This window comes from Podarcis bocagei (assembly GCF_964188305.1).
Source record: "Podarcis bocagei genome assembly, chromosome: 13".
NCBI classification, from domain to species: domain Eukaryota; kingdom Metazoa; phylum Chordata; class Lepidosauria; order Squamata; family Lacertidae; genus Podarcis; species Podarcis bocagei.
This window is the reverse complement of record NC_138138.1, coordinates 50,428,971-50,445,400: the sequence shown is the minus strand read 5'-3', so window position 1 is coordinate 50,445,400 and position 16,430 is coordinate 50,428,971. Positions and strand designations below refer to the sequence as shown.

The 16,430-nt window shown below is 47.1% G+C and overlaps 1 gene segment (V, D, J or C); it reads left to right on the top strand.

The window, feature by feature from the left end:
* The first annotated feature begins 2,817 nt into the window (after window positions 1-2,817).
* LOC308572130 (Ig gamma chain C region-like) overlaps window positions 2,818-16,430 on the top strand; it is a 39,152-nt gene continuing 25,539 nt past the window's right edge. Inside the window, exons 1-2 of the C gene segment in view lie at window positions 2,818-3,008; window positions 4,154-4,411.

The window sequence follows — 16,430 nt, the reverse complement described above, 5'->3', positions numbered from 1 at the left end:
CAATGGGCTTGCAGCTACCTTTCACTTTGTAGCGTAGCTGCAATTTAGCCCACGTCCCTTTGAAGAGTCCCTTGGCCCCCCATCTTCCCTGGGCGCTAACTTGACATTGAGATTGGGAAGGGGGCTTGACATCATGAGGGTGTCACTGGCCATAAAAGTCTGTCAGTGAACTACCCTGCATGAGGGGATATGGGGTGGGCTGCCTGCGTCCACATGTGTCTTGCGGGGCACCCCCATGTCCCATTTACACTGAGGAGCCCTAGTTCTCCTGGCTGGGGGGCTGGGAGGGATACACGCCCAATGCCTAAGCCAAGGTCTTCCTATATTTGAAAGGTTAATAAAGTTGTGGCCAAATTTCCATTCCATAACACATTGTCATGAGTCATTATTCCTTTCTGGTTTTCCCTGGGAAGGTCGCCACCTGGTCATGCAATGTTTACCCAGCCTAGAGTGACTTAGATGAACAGGTGGAGCACGTCTATTGGAGGCAGATTTTTATATCCTTGCCTTGGTGGTCCATTCCACACATTTAAGGAGCTACCTAGCTAACTGTGCAGAGGTTATGGGATATGGTGTGGGATGTAATACATCAGTACAGTCAATTACAACATGCTTTGCTTCCTAGAGTGGACACTGTCAGACGGTTGTTTAACTTCCTGTTCCCCCTGTAAGTGACTCAGCAGATGGGCATGGTTCTATAAAAGGGCAAGTCACACAGTCATCTTGTCTCAGCTAACTCTCAGTTCATTCTTGCAACCATTTTGTTGTCTGCTGGCTCTCAGCCAGCCGCACTTGGGCCCAGCCTCACAAAGGATGTAAGCCACGTTCTATGTTTGCAACCTGAAGCTTAAAGCCTGCCTTCTAGGATGTGTACTGTGAACAACTTGTGAGTAAACTTATTGTTATACTTTTAAAGACAGACTTGTGAGTCTTTATTGTATTTTCAGAGGGAGAAAAGGTATTTTAAGAGGGATTGGATTAGTCATCTTGTAGAGATTCAAACAAATCTACTGAAATATACTTGGAGTCGAGTGTGGATTTCATGCTCTTTATTCAGCTCATAGTAGCGAGGAAAGGAAATTTTCCCCAAATGTCTGCTTTATATATATTATTTACACAATTTGCCCCATGTTATTGGCTAATTCTAGGATTCTCCTGTAGGCCAATCAGGTTGTGGATTCACTTCCACCTGGAGCTGGATTGGGTGGCTCCTGCGGACCAATCAGACTGCTGCATTCAGGATCCTATTGTTCTAGGACCAATCAGACTGCTGCATTTTGGATCCTATTCAACTAAGTACATAACATCTACCAACTAGCTTCCGTGAATATAGAGGGGATTTGCTCTGCTACATCACTCACTAGCATACTACTTAACAAATATTTCCTTGCCTATTACAGTGGTACCTCGGGTTAAGTGCTTAATTTGTTCTGGAGGTCCGTACTTAACCTGAAACTATTAGCACCACTTTAGCTAATGGGGCCTCCTGCTGCTGCTGCGCCACGGCTGCACGATTTCTGTTCTCATCCTGAAGCAAAGTTCTTAACCTGAGGTAATATTTCTGGGTTAGCGGAGTCTGTAACCTGAAGCGTATGTAACCCGAGGTACCACTGTCTCCTAAACATCCCCACAAGGGGGATGTTTTTAGCTCTCCTTGGTTTTCAAACCCAGCCTGTGCAGCAACCTGAACATGCCAATAACTTCTCTGGAAAGGCTGGAATGCTGGGTGTCTTCCATATAATGTTGGGAAATGGATGCTTGCCCCTTCCTCCAAGTGGGTGGCTGTTGCAGATCCTCATGCTTGGTCGCCGTCCTCAAGCAGCCACAACGCAGATGGTCAGGTAGCCATCTAAGAGTTCCCCTTGACACCTGAGGAGCTGGCAGGATAAGAGGCCTGCTTGGGTGAGAGGGGATGCTTTGCTGCTGGAAGGGCACCAGCAGCCCACCTGCCAGGGCAGCCACTGAGACATAAAAGCCAGCAACACCTTCTGCCCTCAATAATTTTTTCTCGAACCTCCGCTATCTGACTGTGTCCTCATCCAGCTCAAGTAAGCCTAACGGGCCACAGATTTTCCTACTTGGGGCCACACGCACAATGACCCATGGTCTTCTGTAGAGATTTGAAATGTCAGAGAATCTAACAGATAATATTCAGCACTCCTGCCAAACTGCAAGCCTCCATGATTCTCTGGGGAGAAACCATGACATTTAAACCTTTCCAGGGATTGTAACCTGGATATAAAAGAGAGAGGAGTTGGAGTTATAGAGGAGGCTTACAGATTCATTTTTAAAGCAGTTTTTCTACCACTACTGATGAATGTGAATGTTACAAGACAGGGGTTGCTCTACTCCTTGGGGAACATGTGTCATTGAGAGGAGCAATATTTCCTGACCAGAAAGCGGAATGCAGGTAGATTCTGGGAAAGCCTCATGTAGTTTCAGATATTATGATCAACGAGTTGGGATAAAGTTTGGGGACGTCTTGCTGCTGTGCAGCTGATGTAAAAGATAAAGAAGTGAGGCACGTCCTTCGGAATAACCCTGCCATGCTGAATACATCAGTTGCTTAAAGCATGGTGCTGATATGGCCCAGAACGTACCTTACGTAGCACTGGTAATAGTGCCAGTTGCACATATAGGGATGTTGTACATGAATAAAGGGCTTTTGTGATATCATGTTGTACTTTAATGTTCTGAGCTGCCTGTGATCTGCTAATGAAGGGTGGTATACAAATTTAATAATAACAATTAAATTATCTCAATTACACTCAAGCTTCTGGAAGGACTTACTGAGAACCTCACAGAATAGCCTCTTCTTGCATTTTCTGGGTGGAGCTACTGATGGGAAACATATCTCAACAAAGTCTCCCAGGATGCTATATAAGCAGGCCTGGTGGCCCACATGCCATTCACACTGAATCCTAAAATGTGGGCCAAGATCTTCTTACCATTTGTGGGACTCCTTTGCGGGGCCAGCCTGCCACTGACTTCTTCCCAGGCTGATACAGGTGAGTTTGCTTCTCTTTCCTTCCTCTTTGCAGCCTTCTCATGCATGTACCTGAAATCTGGGCATCTGGAACCACCCTTAGAAACAGAGCAATAACAACCCTTGGATTTTATTCCTCCAATGTTTCTGCTTATTTGCCAGCAGTAAATGGGATAGTCATTTCAAAGTCTTTCCAAAAATACCCTTTTATTAACATTTGTAAGTGCCTGTTTCTGTGTGCTGAGACCTTTGTAGGTTCAGGGGACAGAAGAGACATTCTCTGGCGATCAATGAGGTGACAGATGTCTCAGTCGGATTACCCTCACATCCGTCTTGAGACGTCTCCTGGGGTTCCCAAGTTCAATCATGTATGAGACAATGTGTGCAGAACTAGTTATACACACGATGGAATATTGCGTTTGGGCTAGCACTATAAAATACGGCTTGCATTTCCATTTTGTTGCCAACCTTTGAGTCTACTCTCTGAGCTACTTACGGACTCTGATAAATCCAGAAGTTCCAACTCAAACATAGGAAAATCAGATCTATTGGTATTCAAATCAGATTTTGAAACCCTTGTATAATTCGAGTGAGCAATATATTCATTGCAATAGTCAAAACAGATTAAGGTACATTGGGGGGGGGGGGAAACAACATCAAGTCAGGTGTAAATAAAATTTGCTCCCCCAAGATAACAGGGACACATATCTCAAAAATAACAATTTCTGTCCAACTCAGGACCTTTATCTTAGCCCATTTCTCTTCTTCTGCAGAAGGCAGTTTGGCTTGATTACTTGTGCTACCAGCTGTAAACCTCTCTATGGCACACTGGCGTTGAAAGTGATCCATTGGGGAATCTGGGGAATGGGCAAACACAATAGTTAAAGGGGTGCAAGTTCCAAAAACAACAGAGAACTGGGATTATTCAGCAATGGTAGAAGGTGCTGGAGTTGTTCAGTGGAAGGAAAAGGACTGACAGGAACTCTCAGGTGAGCCAAATGAGGAGCCTGGACTGACTTAGCTGTAGAGCTACTCTGAAAGAGAAGCAAGCAGAGCAGGATAAGATTCTGTGAGCAGGCTGAGAGGGAAATGCTGGGAGGAGACTTGGGACTTGACATGGGTTTTTGCATTCCCAGACTCCCTCATAGTTTTCATCCTACCCCCAAGCCCCAGTTCTCATCAGCTGCGTGGTAGACAACTCAGAGAGCACAGAGGGACAACTGGAAGTGACCTGGTCATGGCAGAAAGCAGGAAATCTAAGCCTTGAGCCTCTTGCATGGAGAGAGGAGGAAATTAACCCCTTCAACGCATCCAGTTCTGTGATCATTTCCGCAAGCGACTGGAGGGCAGGGGAGAATATTATCTGCACAGTGCAACTCCCATCCCTGCCTCAACAGAAAACAAGAGAGACCAGCAAGAAGAAAGGTAAGCGGGAAGCAGGCCTGCTCTCCACCCTGCAACTGGTGTCCCTAATTGCCCAGCAACCTCCTGAGCAGGAAAGGGGTTACTGAAAATATATATCAACATAGCACCACTTAGAACAAACACAATATACCAATGTGGGCAGTGAGATCTGGCAATGCAAAAAAACGCTATCCTTCTTTTTCAAACCCAGCCTGTACACCAATACCTTCTCTGGGAAGGCTGGGGTGCTTTTTGTGCTGGGTGCTTTCTTTATATATGTTGGGGAAAGGAGCTGTGTAAATATTCCCGGAATCTCCACTATCCCACCCGTGTCGTCATCCAGCTCAAGGAAGCCCCATGTATGTGCCACAGATCTTCCTACTCAGGTCCACACACACAAGAACTTCAGTTAAATCCCCTTTGCTCCTTAAAGCTTTCATTAAGGATTTACACCCTCTATCTACAGATTAAAAATGTTTTAAACATCGCAGCCAGGCTTGCTCCTGAAAGAAGCTGGCAGGGAGCTCCAAGCTTGCCCGAGGTCTTTTCACCTAGTGCCTCTCACCCCCTCCTTCATCCGAACTCGGGGGTGATTTATGGCAACAGCAGGTGAGGCAGCATCTTTTCCTTCCCTGAAAAGACGAAGGGAGGCTGATGTACTCCCCATATCAGCCTCTAATTACCTCTTGCAAGCTGGACAAGATGTTATTAGCAGCCATCTTTAAAGGCGCCCCTAGTGGCCCCCCGACAGATCTCTTTGTTAATAGTATCTCTTGGCGTGCTAAATGGCACTATTTAGCAGGAAGAAATCCCAATGAAATTACTCATCATTATATATTTTACATGGCTGTTTATTTGTATATATTTTAAATGTTTATGATGCCCTGTATTTGTAATGCCTAGAAAAGTTCTGATGAAGTAAGTAAGTAAGCATTACAGGGAGTTGGACTAGATGAGCATTGGGGTCCCTTCCAATTCTAGAATTCTATGATTCCACGAAAAGAGAATATGCATGGGAAAGAGGGTCGGAGAGAAGGAAAATCACAGGGGTGTAGAGAAGAACAGATGGCAGACAAAAGCAAGACTGGAAGGATGGAGATGAAAAGCAGAGATTTTAACCTACGGCATTTATTCATTTGCTGATTTTTAAAACATTTCTAAGCTGCTTAAATCTTAAACAGTGCACTAAGCAAAATAGAAACTGTAAAGCAATATCAGAAAAACCATAAAAACAGTAATATAAAGCCATTAATAAACCAGGAATTTCATCTGTCTGTCTGTCTATTTTGTTCCCTTAGGTGCAATATTGGGTTGGCTCTGTCCCCGAAGGCATGATGATTATGTGGCTGGCAGGTGGCCAATCAGGTAACACCTCCGGCATCATAAGTGCAAGCATTGGTAGCACAGCATACCTCAGCCTTGCACAACTCGTCATTTCACAGGTGGGAGGGGGCAAAGAGAGAGAGGACAAAGTTAAGCCACGCAGGCAAATCCTGAAGTTGGGTGGAAAAGAAAAAGGGTGGAGAGCTTCCTTGTTCCCTGGCTCTCGGCAAGCAACCTTGGCTGGGTCTCCCTAACCGGTGGCCTCCGCTTGCTCTACGTGGGCAATTTGGTGGGTGGGGGGACACACACACGCCTGCATGATCTAAGCAGGGTGACAGGCACCCATTGCTTAAGGCAGTGGTTCTCAACCAGTGTGCTGTGGCACCCTGAGGAGCCTTTAATTGTGGTCAGGGGTGCCGCGGGCAACACTGGCCTCTGTCCCTCTTTCCTTCCCTCCCCCCTATGATGTCCTCTCACATTTCTGACTCTCAAAGGCTTGCACAGCTGTTTGTTGCAAACCTAATAAAAGCGAAAGCTGCCTCTGGGGCTGGCCATTGGGTGCTGGTTGCCAGGAGGTGAGGCGGCCTTGAAGTAAGCAAGCAAGCAGGCGAAGAGCCAAGCCGGCCAGTCTGCCAGCCATTGCTGTTGGGAATGGACAGACAGTGGGCATCTGGACAAGGAGGCAGGCATCATGCTGGCTTTTATTGTGCTTGCTGTATGCAATGCCTGCCTGGAAGCTGAGGGCCCGGTCCTGAAGGAGAGCCTTTCTTCCATGCAGGCCCGGCAGGGCCCACTGCTGCCATTGCTGCTCCCTGGGCAAGATGCTGGCTTCACTTTCACCCTTGGCCAGTCTCCGTTGGGCCTCCAAGTCTGGGGACATCTTCTTCCCAGGCCCCCGTGGGGCTGTGTGAGGAGACGCCTCTCTTTAGGGCAGGAAGGGGGCAGCTCTGAGACCAGGAGCGGCAGTGGTGGCCTTTCAGGTGCTATTGAACTATATATTCCATTTTCATTGATGGGCCATTGGTTATGCTGGCTGGGCTACGTTGAAAATGAGTGTGCAACAAGGGTTACTTCAAGGAGGCACCTCTCTTTAGGGCAGGAAGGGGGCAGCTCTAGACCAGGAGCGGCAACAGCGGCTACCCGGAGTTCTCCCAAGGAGAGGAGATAGGAGAGGAGGATGAGGGAACCCTCCACCAGGGAGGGTGTGTGAAAAAGGGTGAGAAGCTGCCAGCTCTGCAGGCAAGAGTGACTAAATGGGCTTCTGAGCCCCACAGGGGTGCCACAGAAAGAATGTTGTTGGTCAAGGGAGCCATAGACTCAAAAAAGTTGAAAACCTCTGGCTTAAAGAGAAGGCTCAAAGAAAGAGAGGGTGGATGTGTAGGGAAAGGGCGTGAGACATAGTGTCTCTTCATCAGTGGGGAGCAAACAGTTTGTTTTCTCTTTCTCTCTCCTCTTCTGTGTCCTTTAGCCAGCAATGGTGTGTAAAAAGTAAGCAAATGCTCATGTATTAATGCATTACAGTGGTACCTCAGGTTACATACGCTTCAGGTTACAGACCCTGCTAACCCAGAAATAGTACCTCGGGTTAAGAACTTTGCTTCAGGATGAGAACCGAAATCGTGCCCCGGCAGCGCGGCAGCAGTGGAAGGTCCCATTAGCTAAAGTGGTGCTTCAGGTTAAGAACAGCTTCAGGTTAAGAACGGACATCCAGAATGAATTAAGTACTTAACCCGAGGTACCACTGTAATGGGAGTTTTTTCTGGGTAAACGTAGGAATGTGTTGTGTTTTTAAAGCATCCCGAGGCTCTTTGTTGATGCTGCAAACAGGGTGACTTCTCTGGAAATAAACGGCGTAGTATTATTACTGACTTAAGCGCAAATTTAAGATACCAGAAAATGCAAAGGAAGACAATGTGTCTTGATCTTTATTAGTTCCCTCATTGCTTTCCTTTTTGTGAAGGGCTTGGAGAAAAGGTTGAGGTTTTTAATTGCCGGTGAACCTGGTGTACGTGCGAGACGCGTACCCTTTTCTTGCACATGCAAGTCTTGTGACCAGTGTCTGAAGATCATTGTGACTTGGCATCTGGCAAAGAATGGGATGGTCCTTGAACTGTTCATTGCCTTTGGCTCTGCTGCATGCTAACTCTGCTAGATTGGTATCAAATATTAATAAAGAAATATTTGTTTTGGAACCAAGGGATCTTTCCCTTGGGAATGACTATCCCAATCTTCTTTAGAGGACAAGATGCAGAATGAGCAAAACAGAGAAGGAACACTCTGACCTTATTCCTCCACTCCCTTGTGACTAGACTCATTTGTGAGAAAGGAATAACATACACGTCAACTGTCCTGAATTTTCTGAAGCTGCCTTGAAAGCAATTAAATACAAAAAAAGGCGTGTATGTATAAGCTAAAGCAAAATAACAAAATGTACACAGAAAGGGTGATTTGAAAATTTAATTTATGGGAATGGCAGTGGATTCAGCATCAAATGTTATTGAGTAAAAGATAGATGGAGTAGCTAGCCTATAGCACGTCTTTCCAACATACGTTGTATCAAAAATACTCCAAAAAATACTATTGCCACAATTAGGTCACTTGAAATGATAAATAATAGTTGCTCACCAATCTTATTATCAAACGAGCCTCACTGAAAAAATATTTTTTCAATTCCATCAATACAATAAAAGTTGTATTGTAAATATTGAACATAGATTACGGCCAAGGGAACCTTATATATAAAGGTACCGTTCAAAGACAATGATTCCCAGTGGCGTAGCGTGGGTTCTCAGCACCTGGGGCAAGGCAAGTAATTTGCGCCCCCTAACCCGTGGATTTTAGCACTCGAGTCTCTTCCGCCCCCCCCAGATGTTGCGCCAGGTGCGGCAGGCCCCCCCTGCACCCCCCACGCTACGCCACTGCTCCCACCACAAGTCTTCAGGACAGCCATCCGAAGGCTGGCGCGGGGAGAAGGTCTCTCCGCCCCACTGCCAGGCTTCGGAGCAGCCTTCCGAAGGCTGCCAGTGGGGCGGAGAGAAGCCTGGCGGCGGGAGGAGGTCTCTCTGCCCCACCACCAGCCTTCGGAGCAGCCTTACGAAGGCTGGCGGCGGGAGGAGGTCTCTCCACCCCACCGCCAGGCTTCGGAGGAGCCTTCCGAAGGCTGGCGGTGGGGCGGAGAGACCTCCTCCCGCCGCCAGGCTTCGGAGCAGCCTTTCGCTTACCGTATTTTTCGCTCTATAACACGCACCTGACCATAACACGCACGTAGTTTTTAGAGGAGGAAAACAAGAAAAAAATATTCTAAACGAAACAGTGGATGTATGATTTTTGTGGTTCATGCTGTGGCCACAGACGTGATCTGATGGTGAGTTTGGGGTAGCCCAACGCAAAAATCCTGAGGATCCATGTGGATCCATGCTTTGTAACCACGTTTTTGCGCCATTGCAGCCCCATGAAACAGTGGGTGCGTGTGTGTGTTTTGGTGCAGGCTGTAGCCATGCATATGCTATATGATCTGATGGTGAACTTGGGGTGACCCAGTGCAAAAATCCTGAGGATCCATGTGGATCCGTGCTTTGTAACCACATTTTAAGTGGGGAGGGAAGGAAAAGTATTAAAGGGAGAAGGAACACGTGTGGGGTGTGTGGAGAAGGATGTGGCTAATAATGCAGGAGAGGGGTCTAAGGGGACAAGGAACACGTGTGGGGTGTGTGGAGAAGGATGTGGCTAATAATGCAGGAGAGGGGTCTAAGGGGACAAGGAACACGTGTGGGGTGTGTGGAGAAGGATGTGGCTAATAATGCAGGAGAGGGGTCTAAGGGGACAAGGAACACGCGTGGGGTGGGTGGAGAAGGATGTGGCTAATAATGCAGGAGAGGGGTCTAAGGGGACAAGGAACACGCGTGGGGTGGGTGGAGAAGGATGTGGCTAATAATGCAGGAGAGGGGTCTAAGGGGACAAGGAACACGCGTGGGGTGGGTGGAGAAGGATGTGGCTAATAATGCAGGAGAGGGGTCTAAGGGGACAAGGAACACGCGTGGGGTGGGTGGAGAAGGATGTGGCTAATAATGCAGGAGAGGGGTCTAAGGGGACAAGGAACACGCGTGGGGTGGGTGGAGAAGGATGTGGCTAATAATGCAGGAGAGGGGTCTAAGGGGACAAGGAACACGCGTGGGGTGGGTGGAGAAGGATGTGGCTAATAATGCAGGAGAGGGTCTAAGGGGACAAGGAACACGCGTGGGGTGGGTGGAGAAGGATGCTGCTAATGATGGAGAGGGGTCTAAGGGGAAAAGGAGCTCGCATGGGGTGGGTGGAGAAGGAGCTTTTCGGAGAGCTGAGTGGGGAGGGGGGAGGGAAGGAGCACTGTTGCTTTAAAGGAGCCAACCGGACAGCAGCCACTTACAGCAGTGTAAGCAGCTCCTTTCCTCTCCCGCTTTGCTCCTTCTCTCCCTCTTTGCTGCTTTACACAGCTAATGGTGAATCCCCTGCAACCCAAGTCCTGCTCAGCGGATCAGCTGAGACGCTGGGAGAATTGTAATTTCCCCCTCTCCCTCATCCCGTGCCCTCCTGTCCCCAGCAGCCTTTTAAAAAACTTTTTTACTGGTTTTCACTGCGCTCGTGGCTCAGAGCCCTCCTGTGCCCTGCCGTCCCTCTGCAGCCTCATTGCTCCGTTTAGAGCGCACGGACCTTTGCTAGCTGAGGCTGCAGCAGCTGTTGCTGGCTACGCGGCGCTTTTTCCGGCTCGCTATGGCTCCCGTCTGTCCCTCCTCGCGTGTAAGCGGCTGCTGCCCACTTTGCTGGCATGGCTCTCCTTCCCTCCCTCCTCCTCAGCTCCACCCCCTCCTCCTGGCTGTAAAGCAAGCAAAGTTAGAGCCGTGCAAAGCCCTGCAAGCAGCTCCCGCTTTGCTTGACTGACGGCAGCCATGGATCCAGTGAGTGCATTCGCTCTGTAACACGCACAGGCATTTTCCCTTCCTTTCTAGGAGCAAAAAAGTGTGTGTTTTGGAGCGAAAATTACGGTAATTCCCAGCAAGCAATTAGCAGGCTCGCTCCACCTCCTCCTCCTCCCGGCTTTGCTGCTGCTGCTGCTGCTGCTGCTGCTGCTGCGCGGCTCTTTTCCTCCACCGACGGCGCGCTGCGCCTTGGAGAGGTTCCCGCTTCCTCGAGGGGGGCCGGCCAAACGCGCCCCCCCAAATGTTGCGCCCGGTGCGGCCGGCACCCATGGCAACCCCACGCTACGCCACTGATGATTCCTTCAGGTCTAAATTCACATCTTGACCTGAGTTCTTATATTTAAAGGTTGTTTAATCAGCTTAACCCCTTTTATGGGCATTTGTATGGTAATATTTAGCTAAGCAGTATTTGGCAACATTTCCAGTTTGAATGGTAACAGCATACCTTTAAGGTGTGCTTCAGGTGTAACCAACAGACTTTGTGTTCTGGTATAAGTCTGATACAAGAGAATTTCATATTAAGATCAGGGCACCAGAAAATATTTTTTTCAGTGAGGCTCGTTTGATAATAAGATTGGTGAGCAACAATTATTTATCATTTCAAGTGATCTAATTATGGCAATAATAGTTTTTGGAATATTTTTGATACAACTTATGTCTGCTCTGACTGTCTTTCTTCCTGGTCAGAGTCAGACCAGTCTCTGGCATCCAACGCTGGCCAGCCCCTGACAGCTTTACAACAACACACTGATGAAGGAAGTATTTGGAAACAGGCGTTTCGTGCTAGCTACTCCATGTTTTTGCTCATTAGCATTTGTTGCTGAATACACTACTATTCACATAAAATGAATTTTCAAGTCAGGCTTTTTGTGCACTCCCCCCCCCTTTTCTTTATGGAAGCAATTAAACCATCACGGATTCTTCCTTAAACTGGTCTTAAAGAGGCAATGGGCTTGCAGCTACCTTTCACTTTGTAGCGTAGCTGCAATTCAGCCCACGTCCCTTTGAAGAGTCCCTGGGCTCCCCATCTTCCCTGGGCGCTAACTTGACGTTGAGATTGGGAAGGGGGATTGACATCATGAGGGTCTCATTGGCCATACACTGAAAGATTGTCAGTGACCTACCCTGCATGAGGGGATATGGGGTGGGCTGCCTGCGTCCACATGTGTCTTGCGGGGCACCCCCATATCCCATTTACACTGAGGAGCCCTAGTTCCCCTGGCTGGGGGGCTGGGAGGGACACACGCCCAATGCCTAAGCCAAGGTCTTCCTATATTTGAAAGGTTAATAAAGTTGTGGCCAAATTTCCATTCCATAACACATTGTCATGAGTCATTATTCCTTTCTGGTTGTCCCTGGGAAGGTCGCCACCTGGTCACGCAATGTTAACCCAGCCTAGGGAGACTTAGATGAACAGGTGGTGCCCTTCTATTGGAGGCAGATCTTTATATCCTTGCCTTGGTGGCCCATTCCACACATTTAAGGAGCTACCTAGCTAACTGTCAATTACAACATGCTTTGCTTCCTAGAGTGGACACTGTCAGGCTGGTGTTTAACTTCCTGTTCCCCCTGTAAGTGACTCAGCAGATGGGCATGGTTGTATAAAAGGGCAAGTCATGCAGTCATCTTGTCTCAGTTAAGTCTCAGTTCATTCCCGCAACCATTTTGTTGTCTGCTGGCTCTCAGCCAGCCGCACATGGGCCCAGCCTCACAAAGGATGTAAGCCACGTTCTATGTTTGCAACCTGAAGCTTAAAGCCTGCCTTCTAGGATGTGTACTGTGAACAACTTGTGAGTAAACTTATTGTTATACTTTTAAAGACAGACTTGTGAGTCTTTATTGTATTTTCAGAGGGAGAAAAGGTATTTTAAGAGGGATTGGATTAGTCATCTTGTAGAGATTCAAACAAATCTACTGAAATATACTTGGAGTCGAGTGTGGATTTCATGCTCTTTATTCAGCTCATAGTAGCGAGGAAAGGAAATTTCCCCCAAACGTCTGCTTTATATATATTATTTACACAAGTTGCCCCATGTTATTGGCTAATTCTAGGATTCTCCTGTAGGCCAATCAGGTTGCGGATTCACTTCCACCTGGAGTTGGGTTGGGTGGCTCTTGTGGACCAATCAGACTACTGCATTCTGGAGCCTATTGTTCTACGACCAATCAGACTGCTGCATTTTGGATCCTATTCAACTAAGTACATAACATCTACCAACTAGCTTCCGCGAATATAGAGGGGATTTGCTCTGCTACATGACTCACTAGCATAAGTGAAGGAAGGATACTACTTAACAAATATTTCCTTGCCTATTACAGTGGTACCTCGGGTTAAGTGCTTAATTTGTTCTGGAGGTCCGTACTTAACCTGAAACTATTAGCACCACTTTACCTAATGGGGCCTCCTGCTGCTGCTGCGCCATGGCTGCACGATTTCTGTTCTCATCCTGAAGCAAAGTTCTTAACCTGAGGTAATATTTCTGGCTTAGCGGAGTCTGTAACCTGAAGCGTATGTAACCCGAGGTACCACTGTCTCCTAAACATCCCCACAAGGGGGATGTTTTTAGCTCTCCTTGGTTTTCAAACCCAGCCTGTGCAGCAACCTGAACATGCCAATACCTTCTCTGGAAAGGCTGGGATGCTGGTTGTCTTCCATATAATGTTGGGAAATGGACGCTTGCCCCTTCCTCCAAGTGGGTGGCTGTTGCAGATCCTCATGCTTGGTCGCCATCCCCAAGCAGCCAGAACGCAGATGGTCAGGTAGCCATCTAAGAGTTCCCCTTGACACCTGGGGAGATGGCAGGATAAGAGGCCTGCTTGGGTGAGAGGGGATGCTTTGCTGCTGGAAGGGCACCAGCAGCCCACCTGCCAGGGCAGCCACTGAGACATAAAAGCCCGCAACACCTTCTGTCCTCAATATTTTTTTCTAGAACCTCTGCTATCTGACTGTGTCCTCATCCAGCTCAAGTAAGTCTAACGGGGCACAGATTTTCCTACTTGGGGCCACACGCACAATGACCCATGGTCTTCTGTAGAGATTTGAAATGTCAGAGAATCTAACAGATAATATTCAGCACTCCTGCCAAACTGCAAGCCTCCATGATTCTCTGGGGAGAAACCATGACATTTAAACCTTTCCAGGGATTGTAACCTGGATATAAAAGAGAGAGGAGTTGGAGTTATTGAGGAGGCTTACAGATTCATTTTTAAAGCAGTTTTTCTACCACTACTGATGAATGTGAATGTTACAAGACAAGGGCTCCTCTACTCCTTGGGGAACATGTGTCATTGAGAGGAGCAATATTTCCTGACCAGAAAGCAGAATGCAGGTAGATTCTGGGAAAGCCTCAGGTAGTTTCAGATAATATGATCAACGAGTTGGGATAAAGTTTGGGGACGTCTTGCTGCGGTGAATCTGGTGTGAAAAATAAAGAAAGGAGGCACGTCCTTCGGAATAACCCTGCCATGCTGAATACATCAGTTGCTTAAAGCATGGTGCTGATATGGCCCAAAGTGTACCTTACGTAGCACTGGTAATAGTGTAGTTCCACATATAGGGATGTTGTACAAGAATAAGGGGCTCAGACAAACATTAGCCAGTCAGTGCTCCCTCATCACAAGGCAGCAAAGAATTGAGTTCACAATGTTCCTTCTCCATTTTGCTATTTCTGCATCTTGTCCTCTAAAGAAATAAGGGAAGATTATATATTTTGTGTTCTCATGTTGTACTTTGATGTTCTGAACTGCCTGTGATCTGCTAATGAAGAGTAGTATACAAATTAAATAATAACAATTAAATAATCCCAATTACACTCAAATTTCTGGAAGGACTTTCTGAGATCCTCACAGAATAGCCTCTTCTTGGATTGTCTGGGTGGAGCTACTGATGGGAAACATATCTCACCAAAGTCTCCCAGGATGCTATATAAGCAGGCCTGGTGGCCCACATGCCATTCACACTGAATCCTAAAATGTGGGCCAAGATCTTCTTACCATTTGTGGGACTCCTTTGTGGGGCCAGCCTGCCACTGACTTCTTCTCAGGCTGCTCCAGGTGAGTTTGCTTCTCTTTCCTTCCTCTTTGCAGCCTTCTCATGCATTTACCTGAAATCTGGGCATCTGGAACCACCCTTAGAAACAGAGCAATAACAACCCTTGGATTCTCTTCCTCCAACTTTTCTGCTTATTTGCCAGCAGTAAATGAGATAGTCATTCCAAAGGGACGGATCCCATGGTTCCAAGACAAATACCCTTTTATTAAGATTTGTAAGTGCTTATTTCTGTGTGCTGAGACCTTTGTAGGTTTAGGGGACAGAAGAGACATTCTTCTGATAGGGGCAAAGAAGGCAGGGCTCTCACAAACTCTGCAGCTGAAATTATTTAGCTGAGATTCGTGCATTTCAGGGGGAGGTTCTATCTATACAGGGAGCGCAGCTATCATCAAGCCTTGACCGAAGAACCAGTACACTCCTATCTGGGATGGTTTTCCTCTTCCACCGAGCGTGCAGCTTAGGGAGGGACACACATGAAACAGGGGGACACCTGCCTAGCCAGCCAGGCCAGCCAGATCAGCCCTGGCGATCAATGGGGTGACAGATGTCTCAGTCGGATCACCCTCACATCCCTCTTGAGACGTCTCCTGGGGCTCCCACGTTCAATCATGTATGAGACAATGTATGCAGAACGAGGTATACACACGGTGGAATATTGGGTGTGGGCTAGCACTATAAAATACTGGTTGCATTTCCATTTTGTTGCCAGCATTTGAGTCTACTCTCTTACGGACTCTGATAAATCCAGAAGTTCCAACTCTTACATAGGAAAATCAGATCAATTGGTATTGACTTGGAACCCTTGTATAATTCGAGTGAGCAATATATTTATTACAATAGTCAAAACAGATTAAGGTACATTGGGGGGGGAAACAACAAGTCAGGTGTAAAAAAAAATTTGCTCCCCCGAGATAACAGGGTCACATATCTCAAAAATAATAAATTCTGTCCAACTCGGGACCTTTATCTTAGCCCGATTGAATGTTTTCCCTTCAGCTTTTGTCAAGGGCAGATTTTTAAACATCCCCAGAAATGATAGACATTGTGGATGTTCTTTGAATGTGCTGGACACTGTAGAACATATCCTTTTCTAATGTCCATTTTACAACCTGCTACGCAAACGCATGCTACTCCCCCTTTTTGGGCACAATGAAAATATTTGATTAACCTGGAATTAACTGCATGGGGGGGGGGCTGAGGTTTTGTTAATAGTATCTCTTGGAGTGCTAAATGGCACTATTTAGCGGGAAGAAATCCCTCATCATTATATATTCTACATGGCTGCTTATTTGTATATATTTTAAATGTTTTAGGATGCCCTATATTTGTAATGCCTAGAAAAGTTTTGATGAAGAAGTAAGTAAGCAAGCATTACAGGGGGTTGGACTAGATGAGCACTAGGGCCCCTTCCAATTCTATAATTCTATGTAGCAGGAGACCCCCCCTTCATTACAACGTAATGCACAAGCACCACACACACACACACACACACCTCCCACCTCCCCGAGCCCGGAGATGTCCCTTCTAGAGGGGCATCCCCTAAAAGCGTTCCGTAAATAAGGAAGCGCTAGCTTGACAGCTCCGCACGGAACCCCTTTATTTTTGTATATTTTCCCTTAGTAGACCGCAACACTCTACCTCGCCCTATCCTTATTATGGGTGGACCAACTGTCTGAACTCAGGGTCAATCGGCTGCCGTTTCAGCCAATCAGCG